Source organism: Salmo salar, chromosome ssa09 (genome assembly GCF_905237065.1).
Source record: "Salmo salar chromosome ssa09, Ssal_v3.1, whole genome shotgun sequence".
Classification (NCBI taxonomy): Eukaryota; Metazoa; Chordata; class Actinopteri; order Salmoniformes; family Salmonidae; genus Salmo; species Salmo salar.
In genome coordinates, this window is record NC_059450.1 from 46,897,729 (window position 1) to 46,921,500 (window position 23,772).

General features: G+C 46.5%; 1 protein-coding gene across 4 annotated transcripts in view; it reads left to right on the forward strand.

Annotated features, from left to right (window-relative positions):
* Positions 1–2,160: 2,160 nt before the first annotated feature.
* The window catches only part of LOC106591009 (sodium/calcium exchanger 3), a 207,775-nt gene continuing 186,163 nt past the window's right edge, over positions 2,161–23,772 (forward strand). For all 4 annotated transcript variants that reach the window (XM_045723740.1, XM_045723742.1, XM_045723739.1 and 1 more), the window contains exon 1: positions 2,161–3,027. The gene's annotated coding sequence lies outside the window, so the exon portion shown is untranslated. The remainder of the gene's footprint in view (positions 3,028–23,772) is intronic.

Sequence of the window (23,772 nt, forward strand, 5' to 3'; positions counted from 1 at the left end):
ATAATTGTGTTTTATAATTGTGTTTTATAATGATGTTTTATAATTGTGTTTTATAATTGTGTTTTATAATTGTGTTTTATAATTGTGTTTTATAATGATGTTTTATAATTGTGTTTTATAATTGTGTTTTATGATGATGTTTTATAATTGTGTTTTATAATTGTGTTTTCTAATGATGTTTTATAATTGTGTTTTATAATTGTGTTTTATGATGATGTTTTATAATTGTGTTTTATAATTGTGTTTTATGATGATGTTTTATAATTGTGTTTTATAATTGTGTTTTATAATGATGTTTTATAATTGTGTTTTATAATTGTGTTTTATGATGATGTTTTATAATTGTGTTTTATAATGTTTTATAATGATGTTTTATAATTGTGTTTTATGATGATGTTTTATAATTGTGTTTTATAATTGTGTTTTATGATGATGTTTCATAATGATGTTTTATAATTGTGTTTTATGATGATGTTTTATAATTGTGTTTTATAATGATGTTTTATAATTGTGTTTTATAATTGTGTTTTATAATGATGTTTTATAATGATGTTTTATAATTGTGTTTTATGATGATGTTTTATGATGATGTTTTATAATTGTGTTTTATAATGATGTTTTATAATGATGTTTTAAAATTGTGTTTTATGATGATGTTTTATAATGATGTTTTATAATTGTGTTTTATAATTGTGTTTTATGATGATGTTTTATAATTGTGTTTTATAATTGTGTTTTATAATGATGTTTTATAATTGTGTTTTATAATTGTGTTTTATAATGATGTTTTATAATGATGTTTTATAATTGTGTTTTATGATGATGTTTTATGATGATGTTTTATAATTGTGTTTTATAATGATGTTTTATAATGATGTTTTAAAATTGTGTTTTATGATGATGTTTTATAATGATGTTTTATAATTGTGTTTTAGGATGATGTTTTATAATTGTGTGTCTTATGTCAAATCAATAAGTACTTGTTCCCTAGCGGTGTCTCTGTCTGTTCTGGCAATCATGTTCTGCTTCAGACACACACACACACACACACACACACACACACACACACACACACACACACACACACACACACACACACACACACACACACACACACACACACACACACACACACACACACACACACACACACACACACACACACACACACACACACACACACACACACCACAGTACCATGTCTGTCTGCAGTAAACTACTGGGGGAGAACATCCATCTCAGTTAAATGATATCTAATTTAGCCAGATATCTCTGAATGTATAGAACATAACCCCTGATTCCAGTATCTTGTAGTTGTGGAGATCCATTTTGGTTTTGGTTCCCTTAAAATGGCAAACGGCAGCATTGGGAATGAATACATGAATGAATGAATGAATAAATAAATAAATGAATGAATAAACAAATGAATGAAAACATGAATTAATAAATGAATTAATAAATTAATGAATGAATAAATACATGAATGAATAAACTAATGAATTAATAAATGAATGAATAAATGAATGAATAAATAAATTAATAAATGAATGAAAACATGAATTAAAAAATAAATGAATAAATAAAGAATGAATAAATGAATTAATACATTCCTGAATAAATGCATGAATGAATGAATAAATAAATTAATTAATGACTTAAATAAACATGCACCTCATTATTTCCCCAGAAGCCATCCCAGTATATTCACATAAACTGAAGACAATACGACATAGCCCTTAAACTATTTGGTACAGTACAGTCCATCTAAATACTGTTATTCTACTAACACCAGGGTGGCCTAACCATAGCTCATTTTGAAACATTCCAGAATGATCCATGTAATTGGCATGAAGCAAACAATGTAACCGACTTCAGCAGCAGTCATAGAAGCCTCCATTACAGTTTCAAATGGAATCCGTCTCCTAATAGATATGATTCTGACGGATTAGCGTCCCAGCTAATCTCAGTCCCTATGGATTCTTCTTTCTCCTCTCATCTGCCTCCCCCGGGCCCGTCTGCACCATTGCAATAAAACAGAATATTCATGGTTTGTGTTGCAGCTCTCTCTCCCTCTCTACCCCAGACCCCCAGCTGATGGTGACGTAGATGCGCGCGTGTGTGTGTCTGTGTGACTTTTGGTGAAGGGGGGGGAGGGGGCGTTAAAAGAGGCATGCAGGGGCGCAAAACATTACTCATTTAAGATTTGCTATTTGAATACAGAATATCATCTTTCGAAAGGAATAGGCCGTGTGGAAAAGAAAATATTTCATCTGGAGTTTAAGATGTAAAACAAATAGACAATCTAAAACAAATAGACAATCTGGAGCTTCCGTCGGTCCGCGTGTCAAAATGATGTCAATGTATCGTCAAATGGAATATTTGTGTTTGATTTATTTGAAATCGTAAACGTTGGATATAGCCTCGGTTGGTTATTTCGCAAGACTGGTGTGCCATATATTCTAAAGTTGACCAACGGACTGGACAGCAAAAGGAGCCGCATCTATACCGAGACCATCAGAATACATTTTCTGCGCTAACGCAGAGGAGATGGGCAGGAGAGGCGGCGAGCACTGCTGTCGGCTTGCGGGAGAAGAGAAGAGCCGTTTGGGTTTGCATGCATTTGGATTCTAAGGTCCCCCTTCAGAATAACGTCCTCTTCGCCGCTGACAGCTTGACGGTTGGTCTATCTATCTGCCGTGGCGGACCGGACTAAAGGCAAAGGGAAGGGAGGAAAAAAAGAGCGAGCCATCACTTCTCCGGTTTGATCGATCGGCCGGAAGCAGAACGGGCTTGGGGACCAGTTTGAGTGTGCGTGAGGAAACCGATATAGCCTCTGGGGCATTATTTTTCAACAGCAGGAGGCTAGGAGGCTACAGCACGTTTGACTGAGGAGGAGGAAGGAGGAGGAGGTACAAACAATATAAACATTTACAGCTGACCAAATAGATACCTCGGACTCAAGAAGGGTCGATAAGAAAAGAGGCATTACGCAGTGTCGACCAAAAACACTTCAGGATACAAATACAGGTAGGCTGTAGTGAAATGAATTCGCCTGGGTATCGTTAGTAGCTATAACTCAATGATATGCATGCAATAGCATGCATGGACGTTGAAACTATAGGGCTGCACAATAACACTGTGGGAACAACTCTCTGGGAAGGACCTTGGACATTAAAGGGGATGTAGGGACAACTAGCTATACAATGTGGACATTAAAGGGGATGTAGGGACAACTAGCTATACAATGTGGAAGAACAATCCTTAAGATATCATTTTACTCTCGTTTTTTTTTCATGAATGTAAATGTGTAATGTTAAGTCTAGAATATGCCATGTCTCTACATTTTCTTGCACGCAAAGCAAATATATATATATATATATATATATATATATATGAAAAATCAGACAATAAAGAACCATCTAATCTAACAGTAACCTTTAGATTGTTACCTATAGATTATATGCTACAGTGTTTCTGAGAAGCAATGCAGACAGACCGCTAGACCGGACAACCCGAGGTGGTAATAATTGAAATGATAATACCGCTTACTGTGTTATGTATGTGCTTATGATCATAATGAATATCCCAAGCCTATAACAAGGGCCAATGATGTGTCTTAAAGCCATGCAGTGGCAGTATAAGGTTCCACCAGACTAGCTATTCATATGGAGGAAGGGTTCTTCACAGTGTCACAGCAAACATCGCCTGGCAATGCCTTATGAGTCAGTCAGTCCATGTGCATCAGTAGAGTTGAGGATGAGGACTGTGTGTTTGATGCGGTGTGCCATGCCACGCTAGAGGGGGAGGCTGATTACAGCGAGTGTGTCACCTCTCCGGGGTGCTGCGCCGTTTGCGCCTACAGATACAACGCAATCAATCTCTCTGTACGGTCCACACTCCATGACAGTCAAATCACAGCTGCGTTATGTAGAGAAATACAGGGCTACACATTGGACATAGCCTCTGGCCTTATTGGTGATTGACAAGCATGGGCTGGCCAATCACCTGGCTATGTCAGCCCTATTGGTGATTGATAAGCATGGGCTGGCCAATCACCTGGCTGTGTCAGCCCTATTGGTGATTGATAAGCATGGGCTGGCCAATCACCTGGCTGTGTCAGCCCTATTGGTGATTGATAAGCATGGGCTGGCCAATCACTTGGCTGTGTCAGCCCTATTGGGGATTGACAAGCATGGGCTGGCCAATCACCTGGCTATGTCAGCCCTATTGGTGATTGACAAGCATGGGCTGGCCTGCCACCTGGCTATGTCAGATCACCGTATTGTTTGCACCACTTTGATGCCACTGTATTAAGGACGGAAGCCTGGAGTCATTTCTGATGATGAGGGTAGTAGGCTTTAGTGACAGTGTTGCCATATATATATATATATATATATATATATATATATATATATATATATATATATACGATTTCAATAGAACAGATGATTATTTAATGTGTAAACGTGGCTTGGTCTATTTTCATAATGGCGGTAGGTAGGGAAGTATGGCCCGGCCTGTAGGACTAGGCCAGGGATTCCCCCTTAGGTAAATAACAGTGAATCAGAACTGTCTGTGTCTGTGAGATGAGAAAAAAAAGGACTTCTGGATGATTGATTCGGCAACAGCTGAGGCTGTCCATGTCGCCTGCTGAGTCCGTGTTTACGGGCCTCTCAAATTGCCATCTTAAACTAGTCTCTGCAAAGCGTCTGTCCAAAATAGGGAAAGGGGAAAAAGATCCGTAGGCGCCCGTCTCGGTTTCTCTCAGTGCGCCGAGCGAAGCACAGGCTACATCATGTCATGTGTCTCAGAGCGCGTTCAATGCTGACTCGGCCGCGTCAGCTGTGTGAGGGATCAAGGGGGGAGAGAGGGAGGTCTATCTATGTAGGGATAGAGGGAGGGGAGGCCTGTCTATGTAGGGATAGAGGGAGGGGAGGCCTGTCTATGTAGGGATAGAGGGAGAGAGGGAGGTCTGTCTATGTAGGGATAGAGGGAGGGGAGGCCTGTCTATGTAGGGATAGAGGGAGGGGAGGCCTGTCTATGTAGGGATAGAGGGAGGGGGCCTGTCTATGTAGGGATAGAGGGAGAGAGGGAGGTCTGTCTATGTAGGGATAGAGGGAGGGGAGGCCTGTCTATGTAGGGATAGAGGGAGGGGGCCTGTCTATGTAGGGATAGAGGGAGAGAGGGAGGTCTGTCTATGTAGGGATAGAGGGAGAGAGGGAGGTCTATCTATGTAGGGATAGAGGGAGAGAGGGAGGTATATCTATGTAGGGATAGAGGGAGAGAGGGAGGTCTATCTATGTAGGGATAGAGGGAGAGAGGGAGGTCTATCTATGTAGGGATAGAGGGAGAGAGGGAGGGGAGGCCTGTCTATGTAGGGATAGAGGGAGAGAGGGAGGCCTGTCTATGTAGGGATAGAGGGAGAGAGGGAGGGGAGGCCAGTCTATGTAGGGATAGAGGGAGGGGAGGCCTGTCTATGTAGGGATAGAGGGAGAGAGGGAGGTCTGTCTATGGAGGGAGAGAGGGAGGTCTATCTATGTAGGGATAGAGGGAGAGAGGGATGTATATCTATGTAGGGATAGAGGGAGAGAGGGAGGTCTATCTATGTAGGGATAGAGGGAGAGAGGGAGGTCTATCTATGTAGGGATAGAGGGAGAGAGGGAGGTCTATCTATGTAGGGATAGAGGGAGAGAGGGAGGTCTATCTATGTAGGGAGAGAGGGAGAGAGGGAGGAGAGGCCTGTCTATGTAGGGATAGAGGGAGGCCAGTCTATGTAGGGATAGAGGGAGGCCAGTCTATGTAGGATGGAGGGAGGGGAGGCCAGTCTATGTAGGATGGAGGGAGGGGAGGCCTGTCTATGTAGGATGCAGAGGCCCTCTTTAGAGCTCCACATAACTGAGGAAAATAAAACAAAAAGTAAATTATATTATATTACAAGACAGGTAGAGGTTTCAAACAACTGTATTGAGGCCATAGCAACAAGACAGGTAGAGGTTTCAGACAACTGTATTGATGCCATAGCAACAAGACAGGTAGAGGTTTCAGACAACTGTATTGATGCCATAGCAACAAGACAGGTAGAGGTTTCAGACAACTGTATTGATGCCATAGCAACAAGAGAGGTAGAGGTTTCAGACAACTGTATTGATGCCATAGCAACAAGACAGGTAGATGTTTCAGACAACTGTATTGATGCCATAGCAACAAGACAGGTAGAGGTTTCAGACAACTGTATTGATGCCATAGCAACAAGAGAGGTAGAGGTTTCAGACAACTGTATTGATGCCATAGCAACAAGACAGGTAGAGATTTCAGACAACTGTATTGATGCCATAGCAACAAGACAGGTAGAGGTTTCAGACAACTGTATTGATGCCATAGCAACAAGACAGGTAGAGGTTTAACCACTGTATTGAGGCCATAGCAACAAGACAGGTAGAGGTTTCAGACAAGTGTATTGAGTCCATAGCAACAAGACAGGTAGAGGTTTCAGACAACTGTATTGATGCCATAGCAACAAGACAGGTAGAGGTTTCAAACAACTTTATTGAGGCCATAGCAACACATTGCAGGCTTATTGCAGGCACATTCATATTTTAACACTTTATATTTTGGTTTAAGTTGCTGTTATAGCTACCTAATAACATTTCATTTGGTTTGTAAAACATGTTCCTTTGTAGTAATCTTGTGTTATTGCATAATGTTTAGATTTTGATGTGGTCTTGTTAGGTATCTGGTACGGTGTCCACTGTCTTTACGTTCTGAACATATGTTTGCTTTCTATATTAGTTTATAGGTTTACGATTGTAAGTGTCATTGGAAAGGGGACTAGGCAACATGGCAGACAGTCTATCTGGGAGCTTAACCCAACAGCACCGGGCAGCGCCGTTCAGAGGCCGTTGTGCTCAATTTAGAAATCAGTCCTTTGTTTTTGTTTATGGTATTGTCCGTGGTGCTGAATGTTGTAGTTTACGGTACTGTCCGTGGTGTTGAATGTTGTAGTTTACGGTACTGTCCGTGGTGTTGAATGTTGTAGTTTACGGTACTGTCCGTGGTGTTGAATGTTGTAGTTTACGATACTGTCCGTGGTGTTGAATGTTGTAGTTTACGGTACTGTCCGTGGTGCTGAATGTTGTAGTTTACGGTACCTTCCGTGGTGTTGAATGTTGTAGTTTATGGTACCTTCCGTGGTGTTGAATGTTGTAGTTTACGGTACATTCCGTGGTGTTGAATGTTGTAGTTTACGGTACTGTCTGTGGTGCTGAATGTTGTAGTTTACGGTACTGTCCGTGGTGTTGAATGTTGTAGTTTACTGTACTGTCCGTGGTGTTGAATGTTGTAGTTTACGGTACTGTCCGTGGAGCTGAATGTTGTAGTTTACGGTACTGTCCATGGTGTTGAATGTTGTAGTTTACGGTACTGTCCGTGGTGCTGAATGTTGTAGTTTACACTACTGTCCGTGGTGCTGAATGTTGTAGTTTACGGGACTGTCCGTGGTGCTGAATGTTGTAGTTTACGGGACTGTCCGTGGAGTTGAATGTTGGAGTTTACGGTACTGTCCGTGGTGCTGAATGTTGTAGTTTACGGTACCTTCTATGGTGCTGATTGTTGTAGTTTACGGTACTGTCCGTGGTGCTGAATGTTGTAGTTTACGGTACCTTCCGTGGTGCTGAATGTTGTTGTTTACGGTACTGTCCCTGGTGCTGAATGTTGTAGTTTACGGTACTGTCCGTGGTGTTGAATGTTGTAGTTTACGGTACTGTCCGTGGTGTTGAATGTTGTAGTTTACGGCACTGTCCGTGGTGCTGAATGTTGTAGTTTACTGTACTGTCCCTGGTGCTGAATGTTGTAGTTTACGGTACTGTCCGTGGTGCTGAATGTTGTAGTTTACGGGACTGTCCGTGGAGTTGAATGTTGGAGTTTACGGTACTGTCCGTGGTGCTGAATGTTGTAGTTTACGGTACCTTCCGTGGTGCTGAATGTTGTAGTTTACGGTACTGTCCCTGGTGCTGAATGTTGTAGTTTACGGTACTGTCCGTGGTGTTGAATGTTGTAGTTTACGGTACTGTCCGTGGTGTAGAATGTTGTAGTTTACGGCACTGTCCGTGGTGCTGAATGTTGTAGTTTACTGTACTGTCCGTGGTGCTGAATGTTGTAGTTTACGGTACTGTCCGTGGTGCTGAATGTTGTAGTTTACGGGACTGTCCATGGAGTTGAATGTTGGAGTTTACGGTACTGTCCGTGGTGCTGAATGTTGTAGTTTACGGTACTTTCTGTGGATTTGAATGTTGGAGTTTACGGTACTGTCCATGGTGTTGAATGTTGTAGTTTACGGTACTGTCCGTGGTGCTGAATGTTGTAGTTTACGGTACTTTCCGTGGAGTTGAATGTTGGAGTTTACGGTACTGTCCATGGTGTTGAATGTTGTAGTTTACGGTACTGTCCATGGTGTTGAATGTTGTAGTTTACGGTACCTTCCGTGGTGTTGAATGTTGTAGTTTACGGTTCCTTCCGTGGTGTTGAATGTTGTAGTTTACGGTTCCTTCCGTGGTGTTGAATGTTGTAGTTTACGGTACCTTCTGTGGTGTTGAATGTTGTAGTTTACGGTACTGTCCGTGGTGTTGAATGTTGTAGTTTACGGTACTGTCCGTGGTGTTGAATGTTTTAGTTTACGGTACTGTCCGTGGTGCTGAATGTTGTAGTTTACGGTACTGTCCATGGTGTTGAATGTTGTAGTTTACGCTACTGTCCGTGGTGCTGAATGTTTCCTGTTTCGGTATAAGGGCACATCAAGGGATTCCAACAGACTACAAAAAAGGTTTATTACACTGGAAAAATAGCACTTATATGGGATATTGTATCTTCAGGTCTTATACTCGTTTTTGTTTATTTAGCTATGTTTGGTCTCTGGGGATGACGTTACTGGCTGGATATTGTCCACACACACACGCACGCACGCATGCACACACACACACACACACACACACACACACACACACACACACACACAAACACACAAAATCGGGAAAGGAATTCCCTCGTAATTCCAGGAATCTTCCACCCAGGATTTTCTGGAAAACTGGGAAATTTGAAGAAAATGACTGGAATTCTGTCTTATTTTCCCAATTGCTCTATCAACCCTTTTTCTTCTTAGAATATGATATTTATATCTATAGCTTGTATTTCAAACAATCAAACGTCATTTTTCAAAAGATAATATACTAATATAACCCACTCCTTCCTTCACACTACTTTTAAATAAAAAAACGATCTGCACTTTAAAATGAACTTTTAAAGGTTAAAAGACGTACCTAGAATGAGACTTTAATTCCTCATTGTATTTTATTAAGAAGGTGAAGGGAAAATGGGTATGCTGCTGTAATAAAACTTGTAATCCTCAATTGGATTCAGGACAGAAACAGAATGATTCCGTACCTCTCTGGGAGACTGTTTTAATTGGGCCAAAACTGCCTTTGTGTCTCAGGGACCTCTAGGTGACTGGCTGTGATTGGCCCCCACCTGCTGATTGGCCCCCACCACACACACACACACACACACACACACACACACACACAGAGGGGCCAAAACTGAGATGGAGAGTGCAGGCTTTAATAAACGACTGCCAAATGTTACCCTTAATAACGCTTTAATAAACGACTCTCAATCATCACCCTTAATAATGCTTTAATAAACGACTCCCAACCATCACCCTTAATAATGCTTAAATAGACGACTGCCAAATGTTACCCTTAATAATGCTTTTATAAATGACTCCCAACATTACCCTTAATAATGCTTTAATAAATGACTCCCATCATTACCCTTAATAATGCTTAAATAAACGACTCCCAACCATCACCCTTAATAATGCTTTAATAAACGACTCTCAGCCGTTACCCTTAATAATGCTTTAATAAAGGACCCGTGTTACCACTCATTATCTCTATTCAATTTCAAGTTTCCAGTTGTATTAGTCATATGTACAGGATACACATGGTATACACCGCCCAACAAAATACTTACTTGCAGGTTCCTACTCGACAATGAAACAATAAGAAATAATACAAGATAAGAATAGGAACATAAAGTAAAATATAATAAATATTTAAGCATAAGTATAATACAGTTTATAGTCCACCACAGGTATCAGAGAAAGAGGGGTTGTGTGTAACATGAATGTAAAGCTCCTTCAGAAAGTATTCACACCCCTTGACATTTTCAACATTTTGTGGTGTTGCAGCCTGAATTTAAAAAGAAAGGCAACTATTGATAGATGGGTAAACATTTTTAAAAAGCAGACGTTGAATGTCCCTTTGAACATGCAGACGTTATTAATTACACTATGGATGGTGTATCAATCCACCCAGTCAGTACAAAGATTCAGGTGTCCTTCCTAACTCAGTTGCCGGAGAGGAAGGAAACCGCTTAGAGATTTCACCATGAGGCCAATGGTGACTTTAAAACAGTTTAGTAGCTGTTGATAGAAGAATTGAATGGCTGTGATAGAAGAAACCAACGACATTGTAGTTACTCCACAATACTAACCTAATTGACAGAGTGAAAAGACGAAGCCTATACAGAATAGGCACTAAAGTAATACTGCAAAAAAATGTGGCAAAGCAATTAAGCACCGGGAAAAAAATCTTAGAGGGAAACCTGGTTCAGTCTGCTTGAGAGATTAATTCAAATTTCAGCAGGACAAACCTAAAACACATCTACATAAGTTGCTTACCAAGAAGACAGTGAATTTTCCTGAGTGGCCGAGTTACAGTTTTGACTTAAATCTACTTGAAAATCTATGGCAATGCCTGAACTTGAAGAATTTTGAAATGAATAATGGGCAAATGATGCACAGTCCAGGTAGGTGTTGAAAGCCCTTAGAGACTTACCCAGAAAGAGTCAGAGCTGTAATCACTGCTAAAGGGGATTCTAACATGTATTGACTCATGTATCTAATCAAGATATATATGTGTTTTATTTTTCAGAATATTTTTATACAAATGTTAGACATTTTCTTCAACCGACGTTACAGAGTAGTTTGTGTAAATTATTGACAAAAAAAAATCGCATATGAATCCCACTTTGTAACATAATAAAATGTGGAAAAAGTCAAGGGGTGTGAATACTTTCTGAAGGCACTGCTTTTGTGTGTGTGTGTGTGTGATAAGGTGAAGGTTGCACGGTATACTGAAACTTCTGTAGTTTTTCAATACTAGATCATGAAAACAATTCGGGACCAAAATGTTTGTTACGTTCGGTACTTCTGTTAAATGTGTTTCACGGATCAAGCCTGTCTATCAGCCCAGCCAACCTCTTCTTATAGCCCAGCCAGCCTGCTCCACTAACTCACTGCTAGTCTGCACTGGGAGTCTGGGCTGCATCATGTTAGCTTCATTAAGTCACTGCTAGCCTGCACTAGGAGTCTGGGCTGCATCATGTTAGCTACACTAACTCACTGCTAGTCTGCACTGGGAGTCTGGGCTGCATCATGTTAGCTTACCTAAGTCACTGCTAGTCTGCACTGGGAGTCTGGGCTGCATCATGTTAGCTCCACTAACTCACTGCTAGCCTGCACTGGGAGTCTGGGCTGCATCATGTTAGCTACACTAACTCACTGCTAGCCTGCACTGGGAGTCTGGGCTGCATCATGTTAGCTCCACTAACTCACTGCTAGCCTGGGAGTCTGGGCTGCATCATGTTAGCTTCACTAAGTCACTGCTAGCCTGGGAGTCTGGGCTGCATCATGTTAGCTCCACTAAGTCACTGCTAGCCTGCACTGGGAGTCTGGGCTGCATCATGTTAGCTTCACTAAGTCACTGCTAGCCTGGGAGTCTGGGCTGCATCATGTTAGCTCCACTTACTCACTGCTAGCCTGTACTGGGAGTCTGGGCTGCATCATGTTAGCTTCACTAACTCACTGCTAGTCTGCACTGGGAGTCTGGGCTGCATCATGTTAGCTTCACTAAGTCACTGCTAGTCTGCACTGGGAGTCTGGGCTGCATCATGTTAGCTACACTAACTCACTGCTAGCCTGCACTGGGAGTCTGGGCTGCATCATGTTAGCTACACTAACTCACTGCTAGCCTGCACTGGGAGTCTGGGCTGCATCATGTTAGCTCCACTAACTCACTGCTAGCCTGGGAGTCTGGGATGCATCATGTTAGCTTCACTAAGTCACTGCTAGCCTGGGAGTCTGGGCTGCATCATGTTAGCTCCACTAAGTCACTGCTAGCCTGCACTGGGAGTCTGGGCTGCATCATGTTAGCTTCACTAAGTCACTGCTAGCCTGGGAGTCTGGGCTGCATCATGTTAGCTCCACTTACTCACTGCTAGCCTGTACTGGGAGTCTGGGCTGCATCATGTTAGCTCCACTTACTCACTGCTAGCCTGGGAGTCTGGGCTGCATCATGTTAGCTCCACTAACTCACTGCTAGTCTGGGAGTCTGGGCTGTATCATGTTAGCTCCACTAACTCACTGCTAGCCTGTACTGGGAGTCTGGGCTGCATCATGTTAGCTTCACTAACTCACTGCTAGCCTGGGAGTCTGTGCTGCATCATGTTAGCTTCACTAAGTCACTGCTAGTCTGGGCTGCATCATGTTAGCTTCACTAACTCACTGCTAGCCTGGGAGTCTGGGCTGCATCATGTTAGCTCCACTAACTCACTGCTAGCCTGGGAGTCTGGGCTGCATCATGTTAGCTCCACTAACTCACTGCTAGCCTGGGAGTCTGGGCTGCATCATGTTAGCTCCACTAACTCTCTGCTAGCCTGGGAGTCTGGGCTGCATCATGTTAGCTCCACTAACTCACTGCTAGTCTGCACTGGGAGTCTGGGCTGCATCATGTTAGCTTCACTTACTCACTGCTAGCCTGCACTGGGAGTCTGGGCTGCATCATGTTAGCTTCACTAACTCACTGCTAGCCTGCACTGGGAGTCTGGGCTGCATCATGTTAGCTTCACTAACTCACTGCTAGCCTGTACTGGGAGTCTGGGCTGCATCATGTTAGCTCCACTAACTCACTGCTAGTCTGCACTGGGAGTCTGGGCTGCACCATGTTAGCGCACCTAACTCACTGCTAGCCTGGGAGTCTGGGCTGCATCATGTTAGCTCCACTAACTCTCTGCTAGCCTGGAAGTCTGGGCTGCATCATGTTAGCTCCACTAACTCACTGCTAGCCTGGGAGTCTGGGCTGCATCATGTTAGCTCCACTAACTCTCTGCTAGCCTGGGAGTCTGGGCTGCATCATGTTAGCTTCACTAACTCACTGCTAGTCTGTACTGGGAGTCTGGGCTGCATCATGTTAGCTTCACTAGCTCACTGCTAGCCTGCACTGGGAGTCTGGGCTGCATCATGTTAGCTTCACTAACTCACTGCTAGTCTGTACTGGGAGTCTGGGCTGCATCATGTTAGCTTCACTAACTCACTGCTAGTCTGTACTGGGAGTCTGGGCTGCATCATGTTAGCTTCACTAACTCACTGCTAGCCTGGGAGTCTGGGCTGCATCATGTTAGCTCCACTAACTCACTGCTAGCCTGTACTGGGAGTCTGGGCTGCATCATGTTAGCTTCACTAACTCACTGCTAGCCTGGGAGTCTGGGCTGCATCATGTTAGCTTCACTAAGTCACTGCTAGTCTGGGAGTCTGGGCTGCATCATGTTAGCTTCACTAACTCACTGCTAGCCTGTACTGGGAGTCTGGGCTGCATCATATTAGCTCCACTAACTCTCTGCTAGCCTGGGAGTCTGGGCTGCATCATGTTAGCTCCACTAACTCACTGCTAGCCTGGGAGTCTGGGCTGCATCATGTTAGCTCCACTAACTCTCTGCTAGCCTGGGAGTCTGGGCTGCATCATGTTAGCTTCACTAAGTCACTGCTAGTCTGGGAGTCTGGGCTGCATCATGTTAGCTTCACTAACTCACTGCTAGCCTGTACTGGGAGTCTGGGCTGCATCATGTTAGCTCCACTAACTCACTGCTAGTCTGGGAGTCTGGGCTGTATCATGTTAGCTCCACTAACTCACTGCTAGCCTGTACTGGGAGTCTGGGCTGCATCATGTTAGCTCAACTAACTCACTGCTAGTCTGGGAGTCTGGGCTGTATCATGTTAGCTCCACTAACTCACTGCTAGCCTGGGAGTCTGGGCTGCATCATGTTAGCTCCACTAACTCACTGCTAGCCTGGGAGTCTGGGCTGCATCATGTTAGCGCCACTAACTCACTGCTAGCCTGGGAGTCTGGGCTGCATCATGTTAGCTCCACTAACTCACTGCTAGCCTGGGAGTCTGGGCTGCATCATGTTAGCTCCACTAACTCTCTGCTAGCCTGGGAGTCTGGGCTGCATCATGTTAGCTTCACTAAGTCACTGCCAGCCTGTACTGGGAGTCTGGGCTGCATCATGTTAGCTCCACTAACTCACTTTTAGCCTGGGAGTCTGGGCTGCATCATATTAGCTCCACTAACTCTCTGCTAGCCTGGGAGTCTGGGCTGAATCATGTTAGCTCCACTAACTCACTGCTAGCCTGGGAGTCTGGGCTGCATCATGTTAGTTCCACTAACTCTCTGCTAGCCTGGGAGTCTGGGCTGCATCATGTTAGCTTCACTAAGTCACTGCTAGCCTGGGAGTCTGGGCTGCATCATGTTAGCTTCACTAAGTCACTGCTAGTCTGGGAGTCTGGGCTGCATCATGTTAGCTTCACTAAGTCACTGCTAGCCTGGGAGTCTGGGCTGCATCATGTTAGCTCCACTTACTCACTGCTAGCCTGTACTTGGAGTCTGGGCTGCATCATGTTAGCTCCACTAACTCACTGCTAGTCTGGGAGTCTGGGCTGTATCATGTTAGCTCCACTAACTCACTGCTAGCCTGTACTGGGAGTCTGGGCTGCATCATGTTAGCTTCACTAACTCACTGCTAGCCTGCACTGGGAGTCTGGGCTGCATCATGTTAGCTTCACTAACTCACTGCTAGTCTGTACTGGGAGTCTGGGCTGCATCATGTTAGCTTCACTAACTCACTGCTAGTCTGTACTGGGAGTCTGGGCTGCATCATGTTAGCTTCACTAGCTCACTGCTAGCCTGCACTGGGAGTCTGGGCTGCATCATGTTAGCTTCACTAACTCACTGCTAGCCTGGGAGTCTGGGCTGCATCATGTTAGCGTCACTAAGTCACTGCTAGCCTGGGAGTCTGGGCTGCATCATGTTAGCTTCACTAAGTCACTGCTAGTCTGGGAGTCTGGGCTGCATCATGTTAGCTTCACTAACTCACTGCTAGCCTGTACTGGGAGTCTGGGCTGCATCATATTAGCTCCACTAACTCTCTGCTAGCCTGGGAGTCTGGGCTGCATCATGTTAGCTCCACTAACTCACTGCTAGCCTGGGAGTCTGGGCTGCATCATGTTAGCTCCACTAACTCTCTGCTAGCCTGGGAGTCTGGGCTGCATCATGTTAGCTTCACTAAGTCACTGCTAGTCTGGGAGTCTGGGCTGCATCATGTTAGCTTCACTAACTCACTGCTAGCCTGTACTAGGAGTCTGGGCTGCATCATGTTAGCTCCACTAACTCACTGCTAGTCTGGGAGTCTGGGCTGTATCATGTTAGCTCCACTAACTCACTGCTAGCCTGTACTGGGAGTCTGGGCTGCATCATGTTAGCTTCACTAACTCACTGCTAGCCTGTACTTGGAGTCTGGGCTGCATCATGTTAGCGCCACTAACTCACTGCTAGCCTGGGAGTCTGGGCTGCATCATGTTAGCTCCACTAACTCACTGCTAGCCTGGGAGTCTGGGCTGCATCATGTTAGCTCCACTAACTCTCTGCTAGCCTGGGAGTCTGGGCTGCATCATGTTAGCTCCACTAACTCTCTGCTAGCCTGGGAGTCTGGGCTGCATCATGTTAGCTTCACTAAGTCACTGCTAGCCTGTACTGGGAGTCTGGGCTGCATCATGTTAGCTCCACTAACTCACTGTTAGCCTGGGAGTCTGGGCTGCATCATATTAGCTCCACTAACTCTCTGCTAGCCTGGGAGTCTGGGCTGCATCATGTTAGCTCCACTAACTCACTGCTAGCCTGGGAGTCTGGGCTGCATCATGTTAGCTCCACTAACTCTCTGCTAGCCTGGGAGTCTGGGCTGCATCATGTTAGCTTCACTAAGTCACTGCTAGTCTGGGAGTCTGGGCTGCATCATGTTAGCTCCACTAACTCACTGCTAGCCTGTACTGGGAGTCTGGGCTGCATCATGTTAGCTTCACTAACTCACTGCTAGCCTGTACTTGGAGTCTGGGCTGCATCATGTTAGCGCCACTAACTCACTGCTAGCCTGGGAGTCTGGGCTGCATCATGTTAGCTCCACTAACTCACTGCTAGCCTGGGAGTCTGGGTTGCATCATGTTAGCTCCACTAACTCTCTGCTAGCCTGGGAGTCGGGGCTGCATCATGTTAGCTTCACTAAGTCACTGCTAGCCTGGGAGTCTGTGCTGCATCATGTTAGCTTCACTAAGTCACTGCTAATCTGGGAGTCTGGGCTGCATCATGTTAGCTTCACTAACTCACTGCTAGCCTGGGAGTCTGGGCTGCATCATGTTAGCTTCACTAAGTCACTGCTAGCCTGGGAGTCTGGGCTGCATCATGTTAGCTTCACTAAGTCACTGCTAATCTGGGAGTCTGGGCTGCATCATGTTAGCTTCACTAACTCACTGCTAGCCTGGGAGTCTGGGCTGCATCATGTTAGCTCTACTAACTCACTGCTAGCCTGGGAGTCTGGGCTGCATCATGTTAGTTCTACTAACTCACTGCTAGCCTGGGAGTCTGGGCTGCATCATGTTAGCTCCACTAACTCACTGCTAGCCTGCACTGGGAGTCTGGGCTGCATCATGTTAGCTACACTAACTCTCTGCTAGCCTGGGAGTCTGGGCTGCATCATGTTAGCTTCACTAACTCACTGCTAGCCTGGGAGTCTGGGCTGCATCATGTTAGCGTCACTAAGTCACTGCTAGCCTGGGAGTCTGGGCTGCATCATGTTAGCTTCACTAAGTCACTGCTAGTCTGGGAGTCTGGGCTGCATCATGTTAGCTTCACTAACTCACTGCTAGCCTGTACTGGGAGTCTGGGCTGCATCATATTAGCTCCACTAACTCTCTGCTAGCCTGGGAGTCTGGGCTGCATCATGTTAGCTCCACTAACTCACTGCTAGCCTGGGAGTCTGGGCTGCATCATGTTAGCTCCACTAACTCTCTGCTAGCCTGGGAGTCTGGGCTGCATCATGTTAGCTTCACTAAGTCACTGCTAGTCTGGGAGTCTGGGCTGCATCATGTTAGCTTCACTAACTCACTGCTAGCCTGTACTGGGAGTCTGGGCTGCATCATGTTAGCTCCACTAACTCACTGCTAGTCTGGGAGTCTGGGCTGTATCATGTTAGCTCCACTAACTCACTGCTAGCCTGTACTGGGAGTCTGGGCTGCATCATGTTAGCTCCACTAACTCACTGCTAGTCTGGGAGTCTGGGCTGTATCATGTTAGCTCCACTAACTCACTGCTAGCCTGTACTGGGAGTCTGGGCTGCATCATGTTAGCTTCACTAACTCACTGCTAGCCTGTACTTGGAGTCTGGGCTGCATCATGTTAGCGCCACTAACTCACTGCTAGCCTGGGAGTCTGGGCTGCATCATGTTAGCTCCACTAACTCACTGCTAGCCTGGGAGTCTGGGCTGCATCATGTTAGCTCCACTAACTCTCTGCTAGCCTGGGAGTCTGGGCTGCATCAGTTACACTAAGTCACTGCCAGCCTGTACTGGGAGTCTGGGCTGCATCATGTTAGCTCCACTAACTCACTGTTAGCCTGGGAGTCTGGGCTGCATCATATTAGCTCCACTAACTCTCTGCTAGCCTGGGAGTCTGGGCTGAATCATGTTAGCTCCACTAACTCACTGCTAGCCTGGGAGTCTGGGCTGCATCATGTTAGTTCCACTAACTCTCTGCTAGCCTGGGAGTCTGGGCTGCATCATGTTAGCTTCACTAAGTCACTGCTAGCCTGGGAGTCTGGGCTGCATCATGTTAGCTTCACTAAGTCACTGCTAGTCTGGGAGTCTGGGCTGCATCATGTTAGCTTCACTAAGTCACTGCTAGCCTGGGAGTCTGGGCTGCATCATGTTAGCTCCACTTACTCACTGCTAGCCTGTACTTGGAGTCTGGGCTGCATCATGTTAGCTCCACTAACTCACTGCTAGTCTGGGAGTCTGGGCTGTATCATGTTAGCTCCACTAACTCACTGCTAGCCTGTACTGGGAGTCTGGGCTGCATCATGTTAGCTTCACTAACTCACTGCTAGCCTGCACTGGGAGTCTGGGCTGCATCATGTTAGCTTCACTAACTCACTGCTAGTCTGTACTGGGAGTCTGGGCTGCATCATGTTAGCTTCACTAACTCACTGCTAGTCTGTACTGGGAGTCTGGGCTGCATCATGTTAGCTTCACTAGCTCACTGCTAGCCTGCACTGGGAGTCTGGGCTGCATCATGTTAGCTTCACTAACTCACTGCTAGCCTGGGAGTCTGGGCTGCATCATGTTAGCGTCACTAAGTCACTGCTAGCCTGGGAGTCTGGGCTGCATCATGTTAGCTTCACTAAGTCACTGCTAGTCTGGGAGTCTGGGCTGCATCATGTTAGCTTCACTAACTCACTGCTAGCCTGTACTGGGAGTCTGGGCTGCATCATATTAGCTCCACTAACTCTCTGCTAGCCTGGGAGTCTGGGCTGCATCATGTTAGCTCCACTAACTCACTGCTAGCCTGGGAGTCTGGGCTGCATCATGTTAGCTCCACTAACTCTCTGCTAGCCTGGGAGTCTGGGCTGCATCATGTTAGCTTCACTAAGTCACTGCTAGTCTGGGAGTCTGGGCTGCATCATGTTAGCTTCACTAACTCACTGCTAGCCTGTACTAGGAGTCTGGGCTGCATCATGTTAGCTCCACTAACTCACTGCTAGTCTGGGAGTCTGGGCTGTATCATGTTAGCTCCACTAACTCACTGCTAGCCTGTACTGGGAGTCTGGGCTGCATCATGTTAGCTTCACTAACTCACTGCTAGCCTGTACTTGGAGTCTGGGCTGCATCATGTTAGCGCCACTAACTCACTGCTAGCCTGGGAGTCTGGGCTGCATCATGTTAGCTCCACTAACTCACTGCTAGCCTGGGAGTCTGGGCTGCATCATGTTAGCTCCACTAACTCTCTGCTAGCCTGGGAGTCTGGGCTGCATCATGTTAGCTCCACTAACTCTCTGCTAGCCTGAAGTCTGGGCTGCATCATGTTAGCTTCACTAAGTCACTGCTAGCCTGTACTGGGAGTCTGGGCTGCATCATGTTAGCTCCACTAACTCACTGTTAGCCTGGGAGTCTGGGCTGCATCATATTAGCTCCACTAACTCTCTGCTAGCCTGGGGAGTCTGGGCTGCATCATGTTAGCTCCACTAACTCACTGCTAGCCTGAGAGTCTGGGCTGCATCATGTTAGCTCCACTAACTCTCTGCTAGCCTGGGAGTCTGGGCTGCATCATGTTAGCTTCACTAAGTCACTGCTAGTCTGGGAGTCTGGGCTGCATCATGTTAGCTCCACTAACTCACTGCTAGCCTGTACTGGGAGTCTGGGCTGCATCATGTTAGCTTCACTAACTCACTGCTAGCCTGTACTTGGAGTCTGGGCTGCATCATGTTAGCGCCACTAACTCACTGCTAGCCTGGGAGTCTGGGCTGCATCATGTTAGCTCCACTAACTCACTGCTAGCCTGGGAGTCTGGGTTGCATCATGTTAGCTCCACTAACTCTCTGCTAGCCTGGGAGTCTGGGCTGCATCATGTTAGCTTCACTAAGTCACTGCTAGCCTGGGAGTCTGTGCTGCATCATGTTAGCTTCACTAAGTCACTGCTAATCTGGGAGTCTGGGCTGCATCATGTTAGCTTCACTAACTCACTGCTAGCCTGGGAGTCTGGGCTGCATCATGTTAGCTTCACTAAGTCACTGCTAGCCTGGGAGTCTGGGCTGCATCATGTTAGCTTCACTAAGTCACTGCTAATCTGGGAGTCTGGGCTGCATCATGTTAGCTTCACTAACTCACTGCTAGCCTGGGAGTCTGGGCTGCATCATGTTAGCTCTACTAACTCACTGCTAGCCTGGGAGTCTGGGCTGCATCATGTTAGTTCTACTAACTCACTGCTAGCCTGGGAGTCTGGGCTGCATCATGTTAGCTCCACTAACTCACTGCTAGCCTGCACTGGGAGTCTGGGCTGCATCATGTTAGCTACACTAACTCTCTGCTAGCCTGGGAGTCTGGGCTGCATCATGTTAGCTTCACTAAGTCACTGCTAGCCTGTACTGGGAGTCTGGGCTGCATCATGTTAGCTCCACTAACTCACTGTTAGCCTGGGAGTCTGGGCTGCATCATATTAGCTCCACTAACTCTCTGCTAGCCTGGGAGTCTGGGCTGCATCATGTTAGCTCCACTAACTCACTGCTAGCCTGGGAGTCTGGGCTGCATCATGTTAGCTCCACTAACTCTCTGCTAGCCTGGGAGTCTGGGCTGCATCATGTTAGCTTCACTAAGTCACTGCTAGCCTGGGAGTCTGGGCTGCATCATGTTAGCTTCACTAAGTCACTGCTAGTCTGGGAGTCTGGGCTGCATCATGTTAGCTTCACTAACTCACTGCTAGCCTGTACTGGGAGTCTGGGCTGCATCATGTTAGCTCCACTAACTCACTGCTAGTCTGGGAGTCTGGGCTGTATCATGTTAGCTCCACTAACTCACTGCTAGCCTGTACTGGGAGTCTGGGCTGCATCATGTTAGCTTCACTAACTCACTGCTAGCCTGTACTTGGAGTCTGGGCTGCATCATGTTAGCGCCACTAACTCACTGCTAGCCTGGGAGTCTGGGCTGCATCATGTTAGCTCCACTAACTCACAGCTAGCCTGGGAGTCTGGGTTGCATCATGTTAGCTCCACTAACTCTCTGCTAGCCTGGGAGTCTGGGCTGCATCATGTTAGCTTCACTAAGTCACTGCTAGCCTGGGAGTCTGCGCTGCATCATGTTAGCTTCACTAAGTCACTGCTAATCTGGGAGTCTGGGCTGCATCATGTTAGCTTCACTAACTCACTGCTAGCCTGGGAGTCTGGGCTGCATCATGTTAGCTTCACTAAGTCACTGCTAGCCTGGGAGTCTGGGCTGCATCATGTTAGCTTCACTAAGTCACTGCTAATCTGGGAGTCTGGGCTGCATCATGTTAGCTTCACTAACTCACTGCTAGCCTGGGGAGTCTGGGCTGCATCATGTTAGCTCTACTAACTCACTGCTAGCCTGGGAGTCTGGGCTGCATCATGTTAGTTCTACTAACTCACTGCTAGCCTGGGAGTCTGGGCTGCATCATGTTAGCTCCACTAACTCACTGCTAGCCTGCACTGGGAGTCTGGGCTGCATCATGTTAGCTACACTAACTCTCTGCTAGCCTGGGAGTCTGGGCTGCATCATGTTAGCTTCACTAAGTCACTGCTAGCCTGTACTGGGAGTCTGGGCTGCATCATGTTAGCTCCACTAACTCACTGTTAGCCTGGGAGTCTGGGCTGCATCATATTAGCTCCACTAACTCTCTGCTAGCCTGGGAGTCTGGGCTGCATCATGTTAGCTCCACTAACTCACTGCTAGCCTGGGAGTCTGGGCTGCATCATGTTAGCTCAACTAACTCTCTGCTAGCCTGGGAGTCTGGGCTGCATCATGTTAGCTTCACTAAGTCACTGCTAGCCTGGGAGTCTGGGCTGCATCATGTTAGCTTCACTAAGTCACTGCTAGTCTGGGAGTCTGGGCTGCATCATGTTAGCTTCACTAACTCACTGCTAGCCTGTACTGGGAGTCTGGGCTGCATCATGTTAGCTCCACTAACTCACTGCTAGTCTGGGAGTCTGGGCTGTATCATGTTAGCTCCACTAACTCACTGCTAGCCTGTACTGGGAGTCTGGGCTGCATCATGTTAGCTTCACTAACTCACTGCTAGCCTGTACTTGGAGTCTGGGCTGCATCATGTTAGCGCCACTAACTCACTGCTAGCCTGGGAGTCTGGGCTGCATCATGTTAGCTCCACTAACTCACTGCTAGCCTGGGAGTCTGGGCTGCATCATGTTAGCTCCACTAACTCTCTGCTAGCCTGGGAGTCTGGGCTGCATCATGTTAGCTTCACTAAGTCACTGCTAGCCTGGGAGTCTGTGCTGCATCATGTTAGCTTCACTAAGTCACTGCTAATCTGGGAGTCTGGGCTGCATCATGTTAGCTTCACTAACTCACTGCTAGCCTGGGAGTCTGGGCTGCATCATGTTAGCTTCACTAAGTCACTGCTAGCCTGGGAGTCTGGGCTGCATCATGTTAGCTTCACTAAGTCACTGCTAGTCTGGGAGTCTGGGCTGCATCATGTTAGCTTCACTAACTCACTGCTAGCCTGGGAGTCTGGGCTGCATCATGTTAGCTCTACTAACTCACTGCTAGCCTGGGAGTCTGGGCTGCATCATGTTAGTTCTACTAACTCACTGCTAGCCTGGGAGTCTGGGCTGCATCATGTTAGCTCCACTAACTCACTGCTAGCCTGCACTGGGAGTCTGGGCTGCATCATGTTAGCTACACTAACTCTCTGCTAGCCTGGGAGTCTGGGCTGCATCATGTTAGCTTCACTAAGTCACTGCTAGCCTGGGAGTCTGTGCTGCATCATGTTAGCTTCACTAAGTCACTGCTAATCTGGGAGTCTGGGCTGCATCATGTTAGCTTCACTAACTCACTGCTAGCCTGGGAGTCTGGGCTGCATCATGTTAGCTTCACTAAGTCACTGCTAGCCTGGGAGTCTGGGCTGCATCATGTTAGCTTCACTAAGTCACTGCTAGTCTGGGGAGTCTGGGCTGCATCATGTTAGCTTCACTAACTCACTGCTAGCCTGGGAGTCTGGGCTGCATCATGTTAGTTCTACTAACTCACTGCTAGCCTGGGAGTCTGGGCTGCATCATGTTAGCTCCACTAACTCACTGCTAGCCTGCACTGGGAGTCTGGGCTGCATCATGTTAGCTACACTAACTCACTGCTAGCCTGCAATGGGAGTCTGGGCTGCATCATGTTAGCTTCACTAACTCACTGCTAGCCTGCACTGGGGAGTCTGGGCTGCATCATGTTAGCTTCACTAACTCACTGCTAGCCTGCACTGGGAGTCTGGGCTGCATCATGTTAGCGCCACTAACTCACTGCTAGCCTGGGAGTCTGGGCTGCATCATGTTAGCTCCACTAACTCACTGCTAGCCTGGGAGTCTGGGCTGCATCATGTTAGCTCCACTAACTCTCTGCTAGCCTGGGAGTCTGGGCTGCATCATGTTAGCTTCACTAAGTCACTGCTAGCCTGGGAGTCTGTGCTGCATCATGTTAACTTCACTAAGTCACTGCTAGTCTGGGAGTCTGGGCTGCATCATGTTAGCTTCACTAACTCACTGCTAGCCTGGGAGTCTGGGCTGCATCATGTTAGCTTCACTAAGTCACTGCTAGCCTGGGAGTCTGGGCTGCATCATGTTAGCTTCACTAAGTCACTGCTAGTCTGGGGAGTCTGGGCTGCATCATGTTAGCTTCACTAACTCACTGCTAGCCTGGGAGTCTGGGCTGCATCATGTTAGCTCTACTAACTCACTGCTAGCCTGGGAGTCTGGGCTGCATCATGTTAGTTCTACTAACTCACTGCTAGCCTGGGAGTCTGGGCTGCATCATGTTAGCTCCACTAACTC